At 52.9% G+C, this 18,873-nt stretch overlaps 1 pseudogene; it reads right to left on the bottom strand.

Annotated features, from left to right (window-relative positions):
• Positions 1-11,532, bottom strand: part of LOC141574264 (immunoglobulin heavy constant gamma 1-like) — a 460,833-nt pseudogene extending 449,301 nt beyond the window's left edge.
• Positions 11,533-18,873: the final 7,341 nt, after the last annotated feature.

The following is an 18,873-nucleotide window of genomic DNA, read 5'->3' as shown; positions in this document are numbered from 1 at the left end:
AACAAGAATTTGAAAAGATACATGCACCCCAAGGTACATAGCAACTGTATGAACAAGAGTCAGCATACGGAAGCAACACAAGTGTCTGTCGGCAGGAAAATGGATAAAGGTGGTACGATGTATAAACACGACGGAATAATGCTCAGCCGTGCAGAAGAATGATTTCTGCCGTTTGTGACATTGGTGGTTCTCTACAGTATGAGGCTTAGTGAAGTAAGTCAGACAAAGGCAAATGCTCTAGGATATCACTTGTATGTGGAATCTAAAAATGAATAGAAGTGAATAAATGTAACAACAGGAAAACAGACACACCGATAGACAGATCAAATTAGTGGTTACCCGTGTGGAGAGGAGAGGGGGAAGGGGCTACGTAAGGACAGGGAATTAAGAAATACCAACTACTATGTATAAAATACATAGGCTACTAGGACTATTGCACAGCACAGGGAGTATAGTCAGTGCTTCTAATAACTTCAACTGGAATGTAGTCTCTAAAAGTATTGAATCACCATTTTGTATGTTGTCCACCTGAAACTAATATAACATTGTCACTGAAGTGTATTTAACTTAAATGTATGTATATACACAAATTCATATCAAAATAAGAAACCATCTTCAAATTCCACCCACCACACTGGGGATCAATCATGCTTCTCTGTGGGGCGTGACTCCGAGACATTGGGCCAAGAAGAGGACTCAGGTTACGAAAATGGACGTGGCTCCTGCCCCGAGACACACGAGGTCTTGGGACGCTGGTCCAGACTGCGTTCTTTCTCTGAAACTACCTTACGTTACAGAAGGCTCATTTGCTGTCCATGAGGCCTTTTCCACATCAGACAATGACTGAGCCCTGTGTGAACCCAAGGCCTTCCAGGCCGCTGTCCGTGGTCCTGACTCAGACTAGCCGGCTGTTTCAGCTACTGTCCATGGTTCTGCTTCTGCTGCTCTGCACGGGGTAATGATATTTTTAGATTAAACAGACTTTGCCCTTTTAGGGTAGTTTTAGGCTAACAGATATGTTGAGCAGAAAGTCCACAGGGTCCCACAAATTCCAGTGCCCCACACATACGCCCAGTTTCACCTATTATGAATATCTTGCTCCAGTGTGCTACATTTGTCAGAAATGATGACCCAGGTTAATACCTTATGATTAACTGAAGTCCATAGGCAACACCATGGCTCACTATTATCTGCACAATTCTATGAGTTTTGACAAATGCATGATGCCATTTGCATCCAGAGGCCCCGAGGCTGCTGTCCATGGAACTGCCTTGATCAGGTACACTGTTCAGGCTGCTGCCCATCGGTCCACCATTTCAGTAACACAAAGTACAACTTCACTGCCTTGAAGACCCCCTGTACCTCACCTCCTCATTTCCCACCCCTCCCACACAAACTCCTGGCAGCCACTCATCTTCTCATTGTCTCCATAGATGAGCTCCTTCAAATACCGTGTAGTAGGAATCTCACAGAGAGTATAACCTTCTCCGGTTAGCTCCTTTCACATAGCGATGTGCATTTTCATTTCCCCATGTCCTTTTGTGGCTCAATGGCTCATTTCTTCTTCTTTTTTAATGGTCATTTCTTACTTTGGGGGACTATGGGAGGGTAATTCATTTTTCTGAATGGAGATACTGGGGATTGAACCAAGGACCTCATGCATGCTAAGCACATGCTCTATCATTGATCAATACTCTCTCCCCATTTCTTCTGCTATTAACATCTTTTTTAAACAGCTTTATTGAGATACAATTGATACACAAAATAAATGCATATATTTAAGGTACATCTGAGTTTGCACATATGCAGACACCTGTGAAACCATCATTAATGTCAAGGTAGTAAATATATCCATTCCTCTAAAAGTTTCCTTGTGCTCTGGGTTTATTGGGATGGGGGGAGGAGCACATACATGTCTGTGAAGAACATTTATCACGAAATCTACTCTCTTAACAAATATCTGGGTGCACAATGCAGTGTTGTAAACTGTAGGCACAACGTTAGACACAGAGCCTCGGAATAGAACTCATTTTGCATAACTGAAAATTTATACCTATTGAATCACAGCAGAATCAAAGAATATCGCCACAAAAAATCAATGAAGCACAAAAGAAAGAAGCAAGAAGGAATAGAGGAATAATTTAACTACAAGACAGACAGAGAACTATTAAAAACAACAGTGATAATAGGCCTTTCCCTGCCACAATTCCCTTAAATGTAAATGGATTAAATTATCAGAGCAAAAGATATAGAGTGGCTGAGTGGATGACAAGCAAGGTCCAAATCTGTGCCATCACAAGGGACTCACTTTAGGTTTAAGGACACATGTAAGCTGGTCATGAAGGGATGGAAAAAGGTACTCCATGAAAAAGGCAAACGAAAGGAAGCAAGGATGGGTACACTTGGACAAAATAGACTTGAAGGTAAAAACAGTCATAAGAGACCCAGAAGGACGCTATACAATGATGAAAAAATCAATTCTTCACAAACGGCTTCGTCCTTTTTATTCTGAAATCCTATTCCACTGTCTGGATGCATCCACTCACCTACTGAGGGACATCCTGTGCACATCCACGTTTGAATTAAGCTATGAATAAAGCATCTGTAGACATTTATAAACCATAAACATCGCTGCACAGATTTGGGGTGGACATGAGTTTTCAGCCCATTTGAACAGGTGAGTGTCTAGGAATGTAGTTGCTGGGTTGTATGGCAAGATTAGGTTTAGATTTTGGAGAAACTGCCGAGCTCTCCTGCAGACGGGCTTTTCCGTTTTGCACCCACCCGCAGCGGAGGAGGCCTCCTGCTGCCCCACACCCTCACCAGCGCTGGGAGGTGCCGGGTTTCGGTGTTGCTTCTGGATGTCCACCGTTCTAACAGCTGTGTGGTGGTCTTACTCGTTTTCACTTACAGTGTCCAACGACGTAGGATGTGGAGGAAACTTGTGCTTCCTTCTCTGCATCTGTGAGTCTTCTTAGGTGAGAGGTCTGTCCAGGGCTTTTAGTCATTTTTAACTGGGTTGTCTGTTTCCTTGTTGCTGAAGCCTTGTTCTGTCCCATCCCTGAGGTGGGGTCTCCCCTTCATTGCCCCCCTGCACTCTTTCTGTCCCTGTCAAACCTGGTTCTCTGTGGGGTCCGATCCATGAGGTGAGGGTCTCCTGTTAATTGCCCCACTGCACACTGTCCTTTTCCCACCTGGACCCTCTGTGGGGTCTCATCCATGAGGTGGGATCTCCCTTCATTGCCCCCCTGCACTCTGACTGTCACTGTCTTCCTGGACCCTCTGTGGTATCACACCCATGAGGAGGGGTCTTCCCTTCATTAGTCTCCTGCATTCTGTCTGTCCCTCTCCCACCTGGAGCGGCTGCGGCATCCCATCCCTGAGTTGGGGTCTCCCTTTCATTAAACCCCTGCACTCTGTCTGTCCCTGACCCAACTGGACCCTCTGTGGGGTCCCATCCCTGAGGCAGGGGTTCCATTTCATTACCCCCTGAACCATGTCCCTCTCCCTCCTGGACCCTCTGTGGGGACCCATCCCTGAGGTGGGGTCTCCCCTTCATTGCCCCCCTGCGCTTCATCTGTCCCTGTCCCTCCTGGGCCCCACTCACCAAAGGCGGAAGCTGTGGAGGTGGCTCCCATGCAGCCTGGGTCCCCTGGGCACCCCTTCCCCTGCCCTGCTCTGTCCCAGGCACCTGTGCTCCCACAGGCTGGGCTCTTTGTCCACAGCCCCACTTTCCAGGAAGTGGTAGCTGAACTTCCTAGGAATTCTGTTGCGGACCTGGAGTGTGAACCCCCTAACCACCACCCTGCGAACACTAAGAACGGGACTGAAACCGGTGGCACCGCCTGCTTCCTGAAGTTCCCGTTTCTCTGGGTGGGTGCTGTCTCAGATGACCTGGGGGAGTCCAGGCGCAGCAGAGGCGCCTCATTGGGTGTGTGGGGTGGGGCAACTGGTGCCAGGGACCCCAGGGGGCAGTGGGAGTCCTGGTGGTCACCTGTTCCCTGCCTCCCACAGGGATGCTGCCAACATGGCCCACTGCAGACCAGGGTACCAGGCCTTAACTTGAGCCCTCCTGTCCTCCTAGCCCTGGTGGGCACCTCTCCCTTCCCTGGTGAGGGTGTGGCGGGCACTCTAATAGGACAGGCAAAGGCTGGGTTCTCGGAGCTGCTGCAGCCAGGGAGTCTGCGCCCGTCCCCGGGCTCTGCAAGGCCTCCAGGCAGGGAGGGGCCGGGGGAGCTCGGTGCTTGTATCGTGTGTGAGTGCTGCTGGGTGTTACTGCACACACATGCAGGTCTGCGACAGACACACGTACTACAGGTATGCGTAGTGCACGATGTATATGCTAATGTGTTAAAATATTTTCTGTGTATGGACAGCTTCTTTGTGGAAAAAGGGAGAGCTCAGGGGTGCCTGATGGGGGCTGTGAACCTGGAGAAACGGGACGAGGGGCGAGAAGGGGGCCCTGTGACGGCTGGGGGCACGTCCGGCTTCCCCCTGTGGGTCCTAAGTCGGACGCAGGGACAAAATGATGGGCGTGGTCATCACTGGTCCCCTCCTGGCTGGCGACAGGAGGGCTGTGCAGACTGCGTGGCTTTCTGAGCTGTTGCCGGTCACGGAGCCAGTGGCAGCTGGTGCCTGCCGAGGCCCTGTGCCCCCAAACCTCCAGCCCTTCGGCGCCTGCCTGCTCCTCCTCAGAAGATAAACTCCTGGCGGGTGTCTGCCTTGGCAGAATTGACAGCCCTGGGAAACGACCAGCCTCACCGCACAGCTCAGGCCGACGTGGCTCAGCCCGTCTCCCCTGATCAGTCATGAGTCCCACGGTCTTGCTGGCGTCAGCCCACGTCTCCATCTTACAGGAGTCATAAATCCACTATCCCCCCAAGTACCAAAGCCTCTCACCTCACTTACAGACAGTCAGAAGGCTGTTCCCTAGTCCCTTTGTGTTCACAGCCCCTTCCTCTTAAAAGACCCTGCACGTTCCCACTCGGTGGACACGCGGGCACCTGTCGTCTGTGTGGCCCACTGTAGCAGCGTAACTATTAAACTTTCCTTTGTTCTTGAACTCCTCCTGGCCTTTGATAAATTCTTTAACCACCCGTGACGCTGGCCCTCCATGTGTCCTCCGACAATAGAGGTCAGACTTTGTGGAAGTCTGGTGTGTAGGGAGCAGGCGGCTCCCTGTACTGGCTCCTGTGGATGATTTCCAGTGCACCCTGGTCCCCCAGCACAGCTCTCCAGTGCACCCTGGTCCTCCCAGGACAGATCTGCAGTGCCTCCTCCATCACAGTTCTGCAGCGCATCCTTGTCCTCCCAGCACAGTTCTGCAGTGCACCACGGTCCTCCCAGCACAGATGTGCAGTACCCCCTGGTCCCCTCTGCCCACCTCCGACTGGCTTCTGCAGGCCATTGGGTGCATGTGCGGATCCTGGGATGGGCAGTGGGGGCCGTAAATCTGAAGTGACCACCAGGCGATGCATCCAGTCTGAGGCCAGCTCAGTAACACTGGACAGAGGCCTGTGCTCATCAGCATAGAACTTGGGGCCTGCCTTGGATGTGGTGGGGCTTAGGAGAATTTGATTAAGAATAGAAACCTTTTCGTGTGCATCAACAGAAGACTGGATAAAGAAGACGTGGTATACTTATACAATGGAATACTACTCTGCCATAGAAAGGATATAATAATGCCACTTGCAGCAACATGGTTTGACCTAGAGATTGTTATTCTAAGTGAAGTGAGCCAGAAACAGGAAGAAAAATACTGTATGATATCACTCATATGTGCAATCTAAAAAAAAGACACTATGAACTCATCTACAAAATAGAAATATACTTGCAGGCTTAGTAAACAATCTTATGGTTACCAGGGAAAGGGGGTGAGAAGGGATAAATTTGGGAGTTTGAGATTTACAAATGCTAGCCACTGTATGTAAAAATAGATTTTACATATAGTGGCTTCTGTATAGCATAGAAATCTATGTTCAGTATCTGGTCATAACCTCTAAAGGAAAAGCGGCTACAGCCACCAACTGACGGAAACAAGATCAGAAAGGAGAGCTGTCACCCTAGAGCCCAGTCCTCCTAAATTCCCTGTCTGCCGCTGATGCTGCCCCCTGACCGCACTGCGCCCTCCTCCCAGGAGCAGACTGCCATGAAGACGTGGGTCCTGCGAGGCAGAGGCGGAGGCCGCTCCCAGGATAGGCCTGGGGGAAGGCGAGAGCAAGTCCACCTGCTCCCCCTGGGGCAGCCCCCTCCCCGCAGCCGCCCCCTGAACACACCGCGCCTGCCTCCCCGCGCCCGCTGACCTGGAAACAAGTGTCCTGCGAACGTGGGGCAGCGGCAAGAAGAGGGGAGCTGCCCCTGGTGAGCTGGCCGATTTCTCCCCGTCATCCCCGCGGCAGCGCCTGGGGGCGGCCTCTGCTGCCCCAGGCACGTCCCCAGGTCAGCCTGCTCCCGGGAGGCGGGCGCCATGCGGTCAGAAGCGGCGGCAGCGGCGGGTTTAGGGATCTGCCTATGCGAGCCTGTGGATTTGCTTCTAACTCCCCCGCAGCCTGCCCTAGGCTCGTCCTGTGCTACCCCAGGTTCTCGGGACTCAGGTGACAGGTCATCCTGCTCCTGGAAGGCGGGCGCTGTGCCGTCAGGGGGCTGCGGAGGCGATGGCGGAATTGGGGCTGCCCTGTGTTAGCGCGGGGATTTGCTCCCCTTTCCCGCTGTCGCTGTCGCCGCCCCCGCACACTGGTCGCACCGCGCGCCAGCCTCCCAGGAGCAGACTGACCTGTCACCTGCGTCCCGCGAACCTGGGGCAGCAGAGGCCGCACCCAGGACAGGACGCAGGGGAGATGGGAGCAAACCCACAGGATCACAGACAGAGGCAGACCCCTCTCCCCGCCGCCGCCTCCGATGCCGCGGCCCCGCACCCTGACGGCACCGCGTCTGCCTCCCAGGGGCAGGCTGACCGCCAGACGTGCGCCCCGCGAATATGCGGAAGCAGAGGCCGCCCTAGTCCAGGCCGCGGGTGAAGAGGGAACAAATCCAGGGGCTTGCACGGGGCAGCCCCCACCCCACCGCGGCGCCCCCTGCGGCCCCGTGACCGCAACGCATCCGCCTCCCAAGAGCTGGCCATGGCCTGAAGGCTGGTCGGAGCTGCTCCCTGGCCGTCCAGCGCCCTCCCACCTCCCGGAGCTGCACCCGCTTTCTCAAACCCGGGTATACCCGGCAGGGAAGACACGGGGTTCAGGGACGACCAATGTGGGGGAGGGGCACCGCGAACCAGGGCGGCGCCCGGCACCCGCCTCAGGGCCCTAAGGAGCTGCGCGGCCCGGGCCTCACCCGCCGGCTCCCCGACCTGCGCCCCCTTACCTGCCCGGCGACGGCAGCAGAGGCGACGGCAAGCGGCGGCGCAGACCCCAGGCCGCGTTCCTCCTCGGGGACCTGGTCCAGGAGCACCTGGCTCGGGCCCAGCTTCCACACGCTCTGGGCGGGTTCCGGCGTCCGCGCCCCTCCTCCTCCCGCCCGCAGCGCGGACGCTCGGGCTGGGGCTCCTGCTGTGCGGGGCCCGGCGACTGGGGCTGGCGGGGCGGCGGGGCGGCGGGGCGGCCCCACCCGGGCCCACCCCACGACCGCCCTGCAAGGTCTCCATCCCGCCACTGACTGGTCCTGGCACCCAACCAGCACCACCGCCGGCCCGGGCCAGGCAACACCCCCAGCCCCGCTCCCCCTGCTCGCCTCCCCTCCCCACCCGGTTGCTGTCCCTCTACCCCCAGCCAGGCCGGGTCTCTGACAGGACCTCCAAAATGGGGCTCCTCCTCACACCGAGGTCCCCGCCCTCACACCGCTCACCCCTCTTGCCTGACCGCAGGACCCCCACCGCAACATCCCGAAATGGTCCCCCTCACCCCTCAGCCGGGTCAGTTCCACTCGGAGCAGCCCCTCACTGTGTGACCCCCCCTCACTCCAAGTGCACCACTACCCCCAGCTGACCCATCACCTCGTGGTTGGGGCGGGGAAGTCTGGGCTCCGGTCTCCATGGCGACTGCCACGAGCAGGGGATCTGGCCTAGTCTAGTGTCTGGCCACACAGCTAGTGTCCAAGGCTACAGGCTGCGGCGGGTCGGGCTGGAGGCGGTTCCAATTCCTGCACTCTGCTCTGTGCTTCGTCTGAGCCAGCGGGTCAGGGTCGTTCAGGGCTGCCCGCCACTGGCCTGTGGGCCATCCGTTGTTGATATCCCTGATGGTGATCGGGCCCCCTAGGGTGGAGGCGCTGGGCTTGCGGACCCGTGGGGGGTGTGCAGCTGAGCTTGCGGTATGGACAAGCAGGCAGGTGGGCTGTGTGCATGGCCTGGGCTCAGCCCAGGTGGGTACAGGGACCCTGGCCATTAGCGCCAGGGCAGAGGAAGAGGGACTGGAGCTTTGAAAGTGTCCACATTAGGAAGCCAAGTCTGGAGAGCAAAGCAGGCAGCTGTGCTGGCCAGGCCACCCTGGAGCCTGCCACGACACTGGTCCTTTGCGTATGGGGAGACTGACCATTGACCAGCCAATGAGACGTTTTGTACCCCCCAACCTTGGTATAGTTTACAGGCAATTGAAGGGACTTTGACAGGTAATTTTAATCACCAGTAATTATCACTTTCTCTGCGGGAGAGCAGGTCTACAGTCATGGTGAACCTGTCAGGGCTCCTGCCTGAACCCCAGCCTGGGCAGAGGACGACCTGCCCAGAAACATCCTCTTACCTCTCACCAAAAGGCACTGTAGTAGAGAAGAACAAATCTGACTCCATTAGATCTGTTTCTTTTCCTTTAACCCTGTGCCCTGGTTTCTAGGCTCAGTCTTGCCAGCTCTGCACTTTGTGTAAAACAATGTTGCCTTTAGCCTGAAATGCACCAGAAAACCTATTCTCAGGGCTCTGCCCTTTAAGGATATTGACACTTCTGCACTCCTATAAAGATAACAAGTTGCAGAATAGAAAATAACCTTTGCTTTCTTGGAGGTTTTACAGGGGCACCGGGACCTGACCCACCTGGGCCTCATTTTGAGAAACTCTGCCTGAGTTGTTTCTTTCTGTCTTGTCCTGAGCTACACACTAGAATGTTCGTGATAACACATTTTGCAAAGGGGTAGACAGCGAGTTACTATCTCATCTACAATTTTAAATAAATTTTGAATGAATGACATTTTCAAGTTAGATATCTTCTCAAAAAAAAAAAAAACCCATCAATTTTCTGTCCATAATGTTACAAATGATGGGTATTTTTCTGTGATGAGGTTTTAACCATTATTCAGAGTGGCCTTTTGTTTTTCAATCTTTTTTTTTTAACTAATAACATTTACTATGTATTTTAATTTACGTCGGTATTTTAAACAGAATTGCATTACAAATATGTTTTTAATTGTATTGTTTTTTGTAGTCTTTATGTGCCATTGCCAATTCTTTTTATATTACATAGAAGTTTTCTCAAGTTACTCACCGGGGACTAAGACAGATGACAGTCAGAATGGTTGGAATTGTGTTGTAAAAAAAACTTTATCTCGCATAAGCGTGTATGTGGTCACGGCATTTTGCGTGTATGCAGCCTGAAGTGGGTATGGGGTATTATGCGTGTTTAGTACCTGTGTATTTACTTTTTAATTTTTTTATTTTGATTTTTGCCACGTAGAATACTGTCTTGGTATAATGTAATCTGTATTTGTGTACCTTTTTTAACTTTAAAATCTTTGAATGAAATGTTTAATACTCATCGGAAAAAAATCCAAAACCTTTTCACCAAACCCTCAGGGAAAACTGCCACTTCAGGAAGGTGCCCTACGTTACAGCACAGCCCCTGCACACCTGCTCCCGGCCCCCCGCACAGCAGCTGGAGAAGTGTAAATGTGGAGAGCAAACAGTGCACTTCGGGGTCCGGCCAGCCAGGGCCTGACTCCCAGGGATGCTATTTATTCTGTCTCTAAAGTGGGGGTAAGCATGCCCAGTTTGTGATCGCTGCAGGGATTACATGGGACAGGGGATGCGGGGAAAGTGTCTGGCACACATCCAGCACGTAGCGAGTGCTCAGTAAGTATCACCATCACCCGTCACTGTCGTATTATTGGTCGGCATTGTTCATTACTCTTCCTCCTTATAAACAATGGAATAAATCACGAGAACGCTAGTTTCTCTATGAAGTCGGGTTTCCTAAAATCTCTTTGAGAGGCTGTGCAATTAAATCCAGTGAATGAAAAGCTTCAGCTTCAGAGATACGTCCTCTGCTCTGACACTTTTCCATGTTGGTGTTGGAAAATTTTGTTCCACTCTTAACTCCGTATTTTTTTCTATCATCAGCATACTTCTACCCTCCTCTTTTGCCCACATTTCCTTCTCCCTCCCCTCCCTCTGCATATTCACGTTTGTCGCAGGGATCTCTAGGAGGCTCACTCAGGGGCTGTGCGTTGGGGTGAACTCAGCGGTGAGAACTGGGGCCCGCGGCAGCCCCAGCGAGGACAGGCCGCACTCAGCAGGAGCAGAGCTCAGGAGCCCCACACCGAGTCCAAGAACACGACTCTGCCCTTCAGCGGGGGCAGCGGATCCCTGCAAGGTCACCTTTGGATTTGGAGCTCACCGCCTTGGCGGGTTCTCGGGAACCAGCACAAAGATTCAGCTCCTACACTCCCCGAGGAAGGGGTTTCGGGAAGCTTCCGTGGGTGCGGTCATCACAGTGAGTCTCTGCTGCTTGACCTGCTCAAACAACCCTGCTTACAGATTTTCCTCCTAATCACTGTTTGGGGGAACAAAAAGGCACTACTTTAATGTAACTGATTCTCAGATTCCTAGACTTAACTTGATTGCTGGCTATGATCACAAAGGATTAATTCTTTTCTTTTGAAAAGGATGTTTTTCACATATACCGAGTAGAAAATGTAAACACTCATGTTCCTTCATTGACCTAAATTGTTTGTGAGAAATAAAGAATGCAAGAAAAAAGTCAGCGTAGGAAATTTTTTTTTATTTTAAAAGTAAAACGGTGTTTCCAGAAGACATCTCATATTGACCTCATAATTTTAGTGGGGGAGAGTCCTTCAACCCCGTACCACTCAACTCCAATTTTTAGAAACCCCAGTAGGTGGGGCCAGGAACTTATAAACTAGGTCCTACTCGCCTGCAGTGCTGTGGTGGTGGGTCCCTCGGCTCAAATAATGTGTTCCTGCTCTTCTTCTGAGACATGGAAATAACATAGCTTCAGCTTACTCCATAGGTTAGCAAGGGAGGTCAAATCACACAATGTGGAGACTTCTCAAAGGAGTAGGTGAGGATGTTTGGGGGGATTATGGGGGGCTTTGCCTCCTGCATTGATCTGGTTTTAGTTATGCTATTTATTTGGAAGTTTAAAGCATCATTAAGGGAGCTCATAAATTGTACCATTTGTCACAGTGGGACATGGTTTGAGAAACTCAGTCGGAGTATGCGCTTTGTATAAATGTTCTTATCGGGTTCAAGGAGATGACGTGGGCTTGGGGAGATGTGGGCTGGGAAGATGTGGGCTAGGGAGATGTGGGTTGCAGACATGATGTGGGCTTAGGGAGATGACGTGGGTTTTGGGAGATGACGGGGGACTGGGGACATAAAGCGGGCTTGGGAGATCATGCGGTCTTGGGAGATGATTTGTGCTTGGGGAGAGGATGTGGACTTCAGATGAAGCGGGCTTGGGGTGGTGAGGTCGGCTTGGGGACATGTGGGCCTGAAAACATGATGTGGGCTTGGGGAGATGATGTGGGCTTGGAGAGACCATGCGGGCTTGGGGAGATGTTTGCTCGGGGAGATAATGCAGGCTTGGGGAGATGATGCGGCTCCGGGAGATGACACGGGCATGCGTAAATGATGCAGGCTCGCGGATATTATGCCGACTTGGGGACATGACACGGACTCGGCTAGATGATGCGGGCTTGGGAAATGATGCGGGCTTGGGGAGATGATTGGGCTTCGGGAGATGATGTGGGCTTGGGGAGATGATGTGGGCTTGGGGAGATGATGTGGGCTTAGAGATATGTCGGCTTGGAGACATGATGTAGGCTTGATGACATGATGTGGCCTTGGGGATAAGATTGGGCTTCGGGAGATGATGTGGGCTTGGGGAGATGATTGGGCTTGGGGAGATGATGTGCGCTTGGGAAATGATGCAGGCTTGGGGAAATCATGTGCCTTTTGGGAGATGTGGGCTTGGGGACATGATGCGGGCTTGGGGAGATGAAGCGGGTTAGAGAATATGATGTAGGCTCAGGGACATGACACGGGCTCGGGGAGATGACGCAGTCTCGCAGACATTTTTCTGGCTTGTGGACATGAAGTAGGCTCACTGACATGACACAGGCTCTGGATATGACGCCACCTCGGGGACACAACACAGGTTCAGAGAGATTACGTGGACTTGGAGAGCTGATGTGGGCTTGGGAAGACATAGGTTTAGAAAGATGTGGGCTTGGAGAGATGATTTGGGCTTGGGGAGATGATGATGGCTTGGGGAGATGTTGTCTCGAGGAGATTACATGGGCTCGGGGAGATGACGAGGGCTGAGGGAGATGACCTGGGCTCGTGGAGATGACATGGGCTCGTGGAAATGATGAGGGCTCCCTGATAATGTCATCGGCTCGGGGACATGTTGTGGGCTCGAGGACATGACATCAGCTTAGGGAGATGACATGGGCCCATGGAGATGATGGGGGCTCAGGGAGTTGAAGTGGGCTTACAGACATTTCTCGGGCTTGAAGACATGACTTCAGTTCGCTGACATGACACAGGCTCTGGGACATGATGCCAGCTCGGGGACACGACACGGCTTCAGGGAGATGACGTGGGCTTGGGGAGATGATGCGGGCTTGGGGAGATGATTGGGCTGCGGGAGATGACTCAGGCTTGAGTAGATGAAGCGGTCTTGTGGATATGCAACAGGCTCACGGAGATGATGCGGGCTTTAGGAGAAGACATGGGCTTGGGAGATCATGCGGGGTTGGGGAGATGATTTCTCCTTGTGGACATGATGCGGGCTTAGGGTGGTGAGGTCAGCTTGGGGACATATGGGCCTGGAAACAAGAGGCAGCCTTGGGGAGATGATGTGGGCTTGGGGAGATGATGCGGGCTTGGGGAGCTGATGTGGGCTTGGGGAGATGATTCGGCTTGGGGAGATGATGTGGGCTCAGGGAGACTATGTGGGCTTGTGGAGATGATGTGGGCTTGGGGAGATCATGATCGCTTTGGGAGATGATGTGCGTTTAGGAAGATCATGTTGGCTTGGGGAGATCATGTGGGCCTGTTTAAATGTTGCGGGCTCGTGGATATTATGCTGGCTTGGGGACATGACGCAGCCTTGGCTAGATGATGCGGGCTTGGGAAATGATTAGGGCTTGGAGAAATGATTGGGCTTGGGGCGATGATGTGGGCTTGGGGAGATGGTGTGTGCTTAGAGATATGTCAGCTTGGAGACATTATGTGGGCTTGGGGAGAAGATTGCTCTTCGGGAGATGATGTGGGCTTGGGGAGATGATTGGGCTTGGGGTGCTGATGTGGGCTTGGGGAGATGATTGGGCTTGGGGTGCTGATGTGGGCTTGGGGAGATGATTGGGCTTGGGGAGATGATGTGGGCTTGGGGGGATCATGTTGGCTTGGGGAGATGAAGTGGTCCTGTGTAAAACATGCGGGCTCGTGGATTTAATGCCGGCTTGGGGACATGATGCAGGTTTGGTTAGATGATGCGGGCTTGGGAAATAATGTGGGCTTTGGAGATGATTGCGCTTGGGTAGAGGATGTGCTGTTGGGGAGATCATGTTGGCTTGGGGTGATGATGTGGTCTTAGAGATATGTCGACTTGGAGACATGATGTGGGCTTGATGACATTTTGTGGGCTTGGGGAGAAGATTGGGCTTCGGGAGTTGATGTGAGCTTGGGGAGATGATTGGGCTTTGGCAGATGATGTGGTCTTGGGAAATGATGCAGGCTTGGGGAAATTATATGCCTTTTGCGAGATGTGGGCTTTTGGACATGATGCAGGCTTAGGGAGATGAAGCGGGCTTAGGATGTGAGGTCGGCTTCGGGACATGTGGGCCTGAAAAAATGAGGCTTGGGGAGATAATGTAGGCTTGGGGAGATGTGGGCTTGGGGACATGATGCAGGCTTGGGGAGATAATGCGGGCTTGGGGAGATGATTGAGCTGTGGGAGATGACTCGGTCTTGTGGTGATGAAGCGGTCTTGCGGATATGCTGCAGGCTCAGGGAGATGATGCGGGCTTAGGAGATGACGTGGGCTTGGGAGATCATGCGGGGTTGCGGAGATGATTTGTCCTTGGGGACATGATGCGGTCTTAGGGTGGTGAGATCAACTTGGGGACAAGTGGGCCTGGATATATGATGCAGGATAGGGGAGGTGATTGTGCTTGGGAAGATGATGTGGGCTTGGGAAATGATGTGGGTCGGGGAGATAATTGGGCTTGGGGAGTTTATGTGGGCTTGGGGAGATCATGGTGGTTTGGGGAGATGATGTGGTCTTAGAGATATGTCAGCTTGGAGACATGATGTTTGCTTGAGCACATGATGTGCGCTTGTGGAGATGATTGTGCTTCGGGAGATGATGTGGGCTTGGGGAGATGATTGGGCGTGGGGAGATGATGTGAGCTTGGGGAGATGATTGGGCTTGGGCAGATGATGTCGGCTTGCGAAATGATGCAGGCTTGGGGAAAATATGTGCCTTTTGGGAGATGTGGTCTTGGGGACATGATGCGGGTTTGGGAAATGATGCAGGCTTGGGGAAAGTATGTGCCTTTTGGGAGATGTGGGCTTGTGGACATGATGCGGGCTTGGGGAGATGGTGCGGGCTTAGGGTGGTGAGGTCTGCTTGGGGACATGTGGGCCTGGAAACATGATGCAGGCTTGGGGAGATCATGTGGGCTTCAGGAGATGTGGGCTTGGGGATTTGATGCAGGCTTGGAGAGATGATAGGGGCTCATGGAGATGATGGGGGCTCGGGGAGTGAAAGTGGGCTTACAGACATTTCTCGGGCTTGCAGACATGAATTGAGTGTGCTGACTTGACACAGGCTCTGGGACATGATGCCGGCTCGGGGACACGACACGGGTTCAGGGAGATGACATGCGCTTGGAGAGATGATGCGGGCTTGGTCAGATGATTGGGCTGTGGAGACCACTCAGGCTTGGGGTGATGACGCCTTCTTGCGGATATGCTGAAGGCTGATGGAGATGATGCGGACTTAGGAGATGACGTGGGCTTGGGAGATCATGCGGGGTTGCGGAGGTGATTTGTCCTTGGGGACATGATGCGGGCGTAGGGTGGTGAGATCAGCTTGGGGACAAGTGGGCCTGGATATATGATGCAGGATTGGGGAGGTGATTGCGCTTGGGAAGATGATGCGGGCTTGGGAAATGATGTGGGCTGGGGAGATCATGGTGGTTTGGGGAGATGATGTGGTCTTAGAGATATGTCAGCTTGGAGACATGATGTTTGCTTGAGCACATGATGTGCGCTTGTGGAGATGATTGTGCTTCGGGAGATGATGTGGGCTTGGGGAGATGATTGGGTGTGGGGAGATGATGTGAGCTTGGGGAGATGATTGGGCTTGGGCAGATGATGTCGGCTTGCGAAATGATGCAGGCTCGGGGAAATTATGTGCCTTTTGGGAGATGTGGGCTTGGGGACATGATGCGGGCTTGGGGAGATGAAGCGGGCTTAGGGTTGTGAGGTCAGCTTGGGGACATGTGGACCTGGAAACATGATGCAGGCTTGGGAGACTATGTGGGCTTGGGGAGATGATGTGGGCTTGGGGAGATCATTTTGGCTTGGAGAGCTGATGTGGGCTTGTGGAGATCATGTTGGCTTTTGGAGATGAAGTTGTCCTGTGTAAATGATGCGGACTCGTGGATATTACGACGGTTTGTTGACATGACGCAGGCTCGGCTACATGAGGCGGGCTTGGGAAATGATGCTGGCTTGGGGAAATTATATGCGTTTTGGGAGATGTGGGCTTGTGGACATGATGCAGGCTTAGGGAGTTGAAGCGGGCTTAGGGTGTGAGGTCGGCTTTGGGACATGTGGGCCTGAAAAAATGAGGCTTGGGGAGATAATGTAGGCTTGGGGAGATGTGGGCCTGGGGACATGATGCAGGCTTGAGGAGATAATGCGGGCTTGGGGAGATGATTGAGCAGTGGGAGATGACTCGGTCTTGGGGTGATGAAGCGGTATTACGGATATGCTGCAGGCTCAGGGAGATGATGCGGGCTTAGGAGATGACGTGGGCTTGGGAGATCATGCGTGGTTGCGGAGATGATTTGTCCTTGGGTACATGATGCGGTCTTAGGGTGGTAGGATCAGCTTGGGGACATCTGGGCCTGGATATATGATGCAGGATTGGGGAGATGAGGCGGGCGTGGGGAGATGATGTGAGCTTGGGGAGATGATTGGGCTTGGGAAGATGATGCGCGCTTGGGAAATGATGTGGGCTGGGGAGATGATTGGGCTTGGGGAGTTGATGTGGGCTTGGGTAGATCATGGAGGCTTGGGGAGATGATGTGGTCTTAGAGATATGTCAGCTTGGAGACATGATGTTTGCTTGAGCACATGATGTGCGCTTGTGGAGATGATTGTGCTTCGGGAGATGATGTGGGCTTGGGGAGATGATTGGGCTTGGGGAGATGATGTGGGCTCAGGGAGACTATGTGTGCTTGTGGAGATGATGTGGGCTTGGGGAGATCAAGATCGCTTGGGGTGATGATGTGGGCTTGTGTAAATGATGCGGGTCGTGGATATTATGCTGGCTTGGGGACATGACGCAGCCTTGGCTAGATGATGCGGGCTTGGGAAATGATTAGGGCTTGGGGAAATGATTGGGCTTGGGGCGATGATGTGGGCTTGGGGAGATGGTGTGTGCTTAGAGATATGTCAGCTTGGAGACATTATGTGGGCTTGGGGAGAAGATTGCTCTTCGGGAAATGATGTGGGCTTGGGGAGATGATTGGGCTTGGGGTGCTGATGTGGGCTTGGGGAGATGATTGGGCTTGGGGAGATGATGTGGGCTTGCGGAGATGATCTGGCTTGGGGAGATGATGCGGGCTTTGGAAATGATGCAGTCTTGGGGAAATTATGTGCCTTTTGGGAGATGTGGGCTTGTGGACATGATGCGGGCTTAGAGAGATGAAACGGGCTTGGGTGTGAAGTCGGCTTCGGGACATGTGGGCCTGAAAAAATGATGAGGCTTGGGAGATCATGCGGGGTTGCGGAGATGATTTGTCCTTGGGTACATGATGCGGGCTTAGGGTGGTGAGATCCTCTTGGGGACATATGGGCCTGGAAACATGATGCGGGATTGGGGAGATGAGGCGGGCTTGAGGAGATGATGTGGGCATGGGGAGAGTATGTGGGCTCGGGGAGATGATGTGGGCTTGGGTAGATCATGTTGGCTTGGGGAGATGATGTGGGCTTGGGGAGATGATGTTGGCGTTTGGAGATGATCTGGGCCTGTGTACATGATGCGGTCTCGGGGACATGATGCATGCTCGGTTACATGATGCGGGCTTGGGAAATGATGCAGACTTAGGGAGATGATTGGGCTTGGGGAAATGATGTGAGCCTGTGTAAATGATTCGGGCTCATGGATATTATGCCGTCTTGGGACATGACGCAGGCTTGGCTAGATGATGCAGGCTTTGGGAATGATGCGGTCTTGGGGAGATGATTGGGCTTGGGGAAATGATGTGGGTTAGGGGAGATGATTGGGCTTGGAGAAATGATGTGGGCTAGGGGAGATGATTGGACTTGGGGAGATGATGTGAGCTTGGGGAGATGATTGGGCTTGGGGAGATGGTGCGGGCTTTGGAAATGATGCAGGCTTGGGGAAATTATGTGCCTTTTGGGAGATGTGGGATTGGGGAAATGATGCGGGCTTGGGGAGATGATGCGGGCTTGGGGAGATGAAGCGGGCTTAGGGTTGTGAGGTCGGCTTGGGGACATGTGGATCTGGAAAATGATGCAGGCTTGGGGAGACTATGTGGGCACGGGGAGATGATGTGGGATGTGGAGATCATGTTGGCTTGGGGAGATGAAGTGTTCCTGTGTAAATGATGCGGGCTCGCGGATATAATGCCGGCTTGGGGACATGACGCAAGCTCGGCTAAATGATGCGGGCGTGGAAAATGATGTGGGCTGGGGAGATGATTGGGCTTGGGGAGATGATGTGGGCTTGGGGAGATCATGGTGGTTTGGGGAGATGATGTGGGCTTAGTAATATGTCGGCTTGAAGACATGATGTGTGCTTGAGGGCATGATGTGGGCTTGGGGAGATGATTGGGCTTCGGGAGATGATGTGAGATGGGGAGATGATTGGGCTTGGGGAGATGATGTGTGCTTGGGAAATGATGCTGTCTTGGGGAAATTATGTGCCTTTTAGGAGATGTGGTATTGGGGACATGATGCGGGCTTGGGAAATGATGCAGGCTTGAGCAAATTATGTGCCTTTTGGTAGATGTGGGCTTGTGGACATGATGCGGGCTTGGGGAGATGAAGCGGGTTTAGGGATGTGAGGTCGGCTTGGGGACATGTGGGCTTGGAAACATGATGCATACTTGGGGAGATCATGTGGGCTTGATGACATGATGTGGGCTTGGTGAGAAGATTAGGCTTCGGGAGATGATGTGGGCTTGGGAAGATGATTGGGCTTGGGGAGATGCTGTGGGATTGGGAGATGTTGAAGGCTTGGAGAAATTATGTGCCTTTCGGGAGATGTGGGCCTGGGGACATGATGCGGGCTTGGGGAGATGAAGCAGGTGTATGGTGGTGAGGTCGGCTTGGGGAAATTTGGGCCTGGAATTACGATGCAGGCTTGAGGAGATAATGTGCGCTTGTGGAGATGT

This window comes from Camelus bactrianus, chromosome 20 (assembly GCF_048773025.1).
Source record: "Camelus bactrianus isolate YW-2024 breed Bactrian camel chromosome 20, ASM4877302v1, whole genome shotgun sequence".
Classification (NCBI taxonomy): domain Eukaryota; kingdom Metazoa; phylum Chordata; class Mammalia; order Artiodactyla; family Camelidae; genus Camelus; species Camelus bactrianus.
This window is presented reverse-complemented; position numbering and strand designations above follow the sequence as displayed.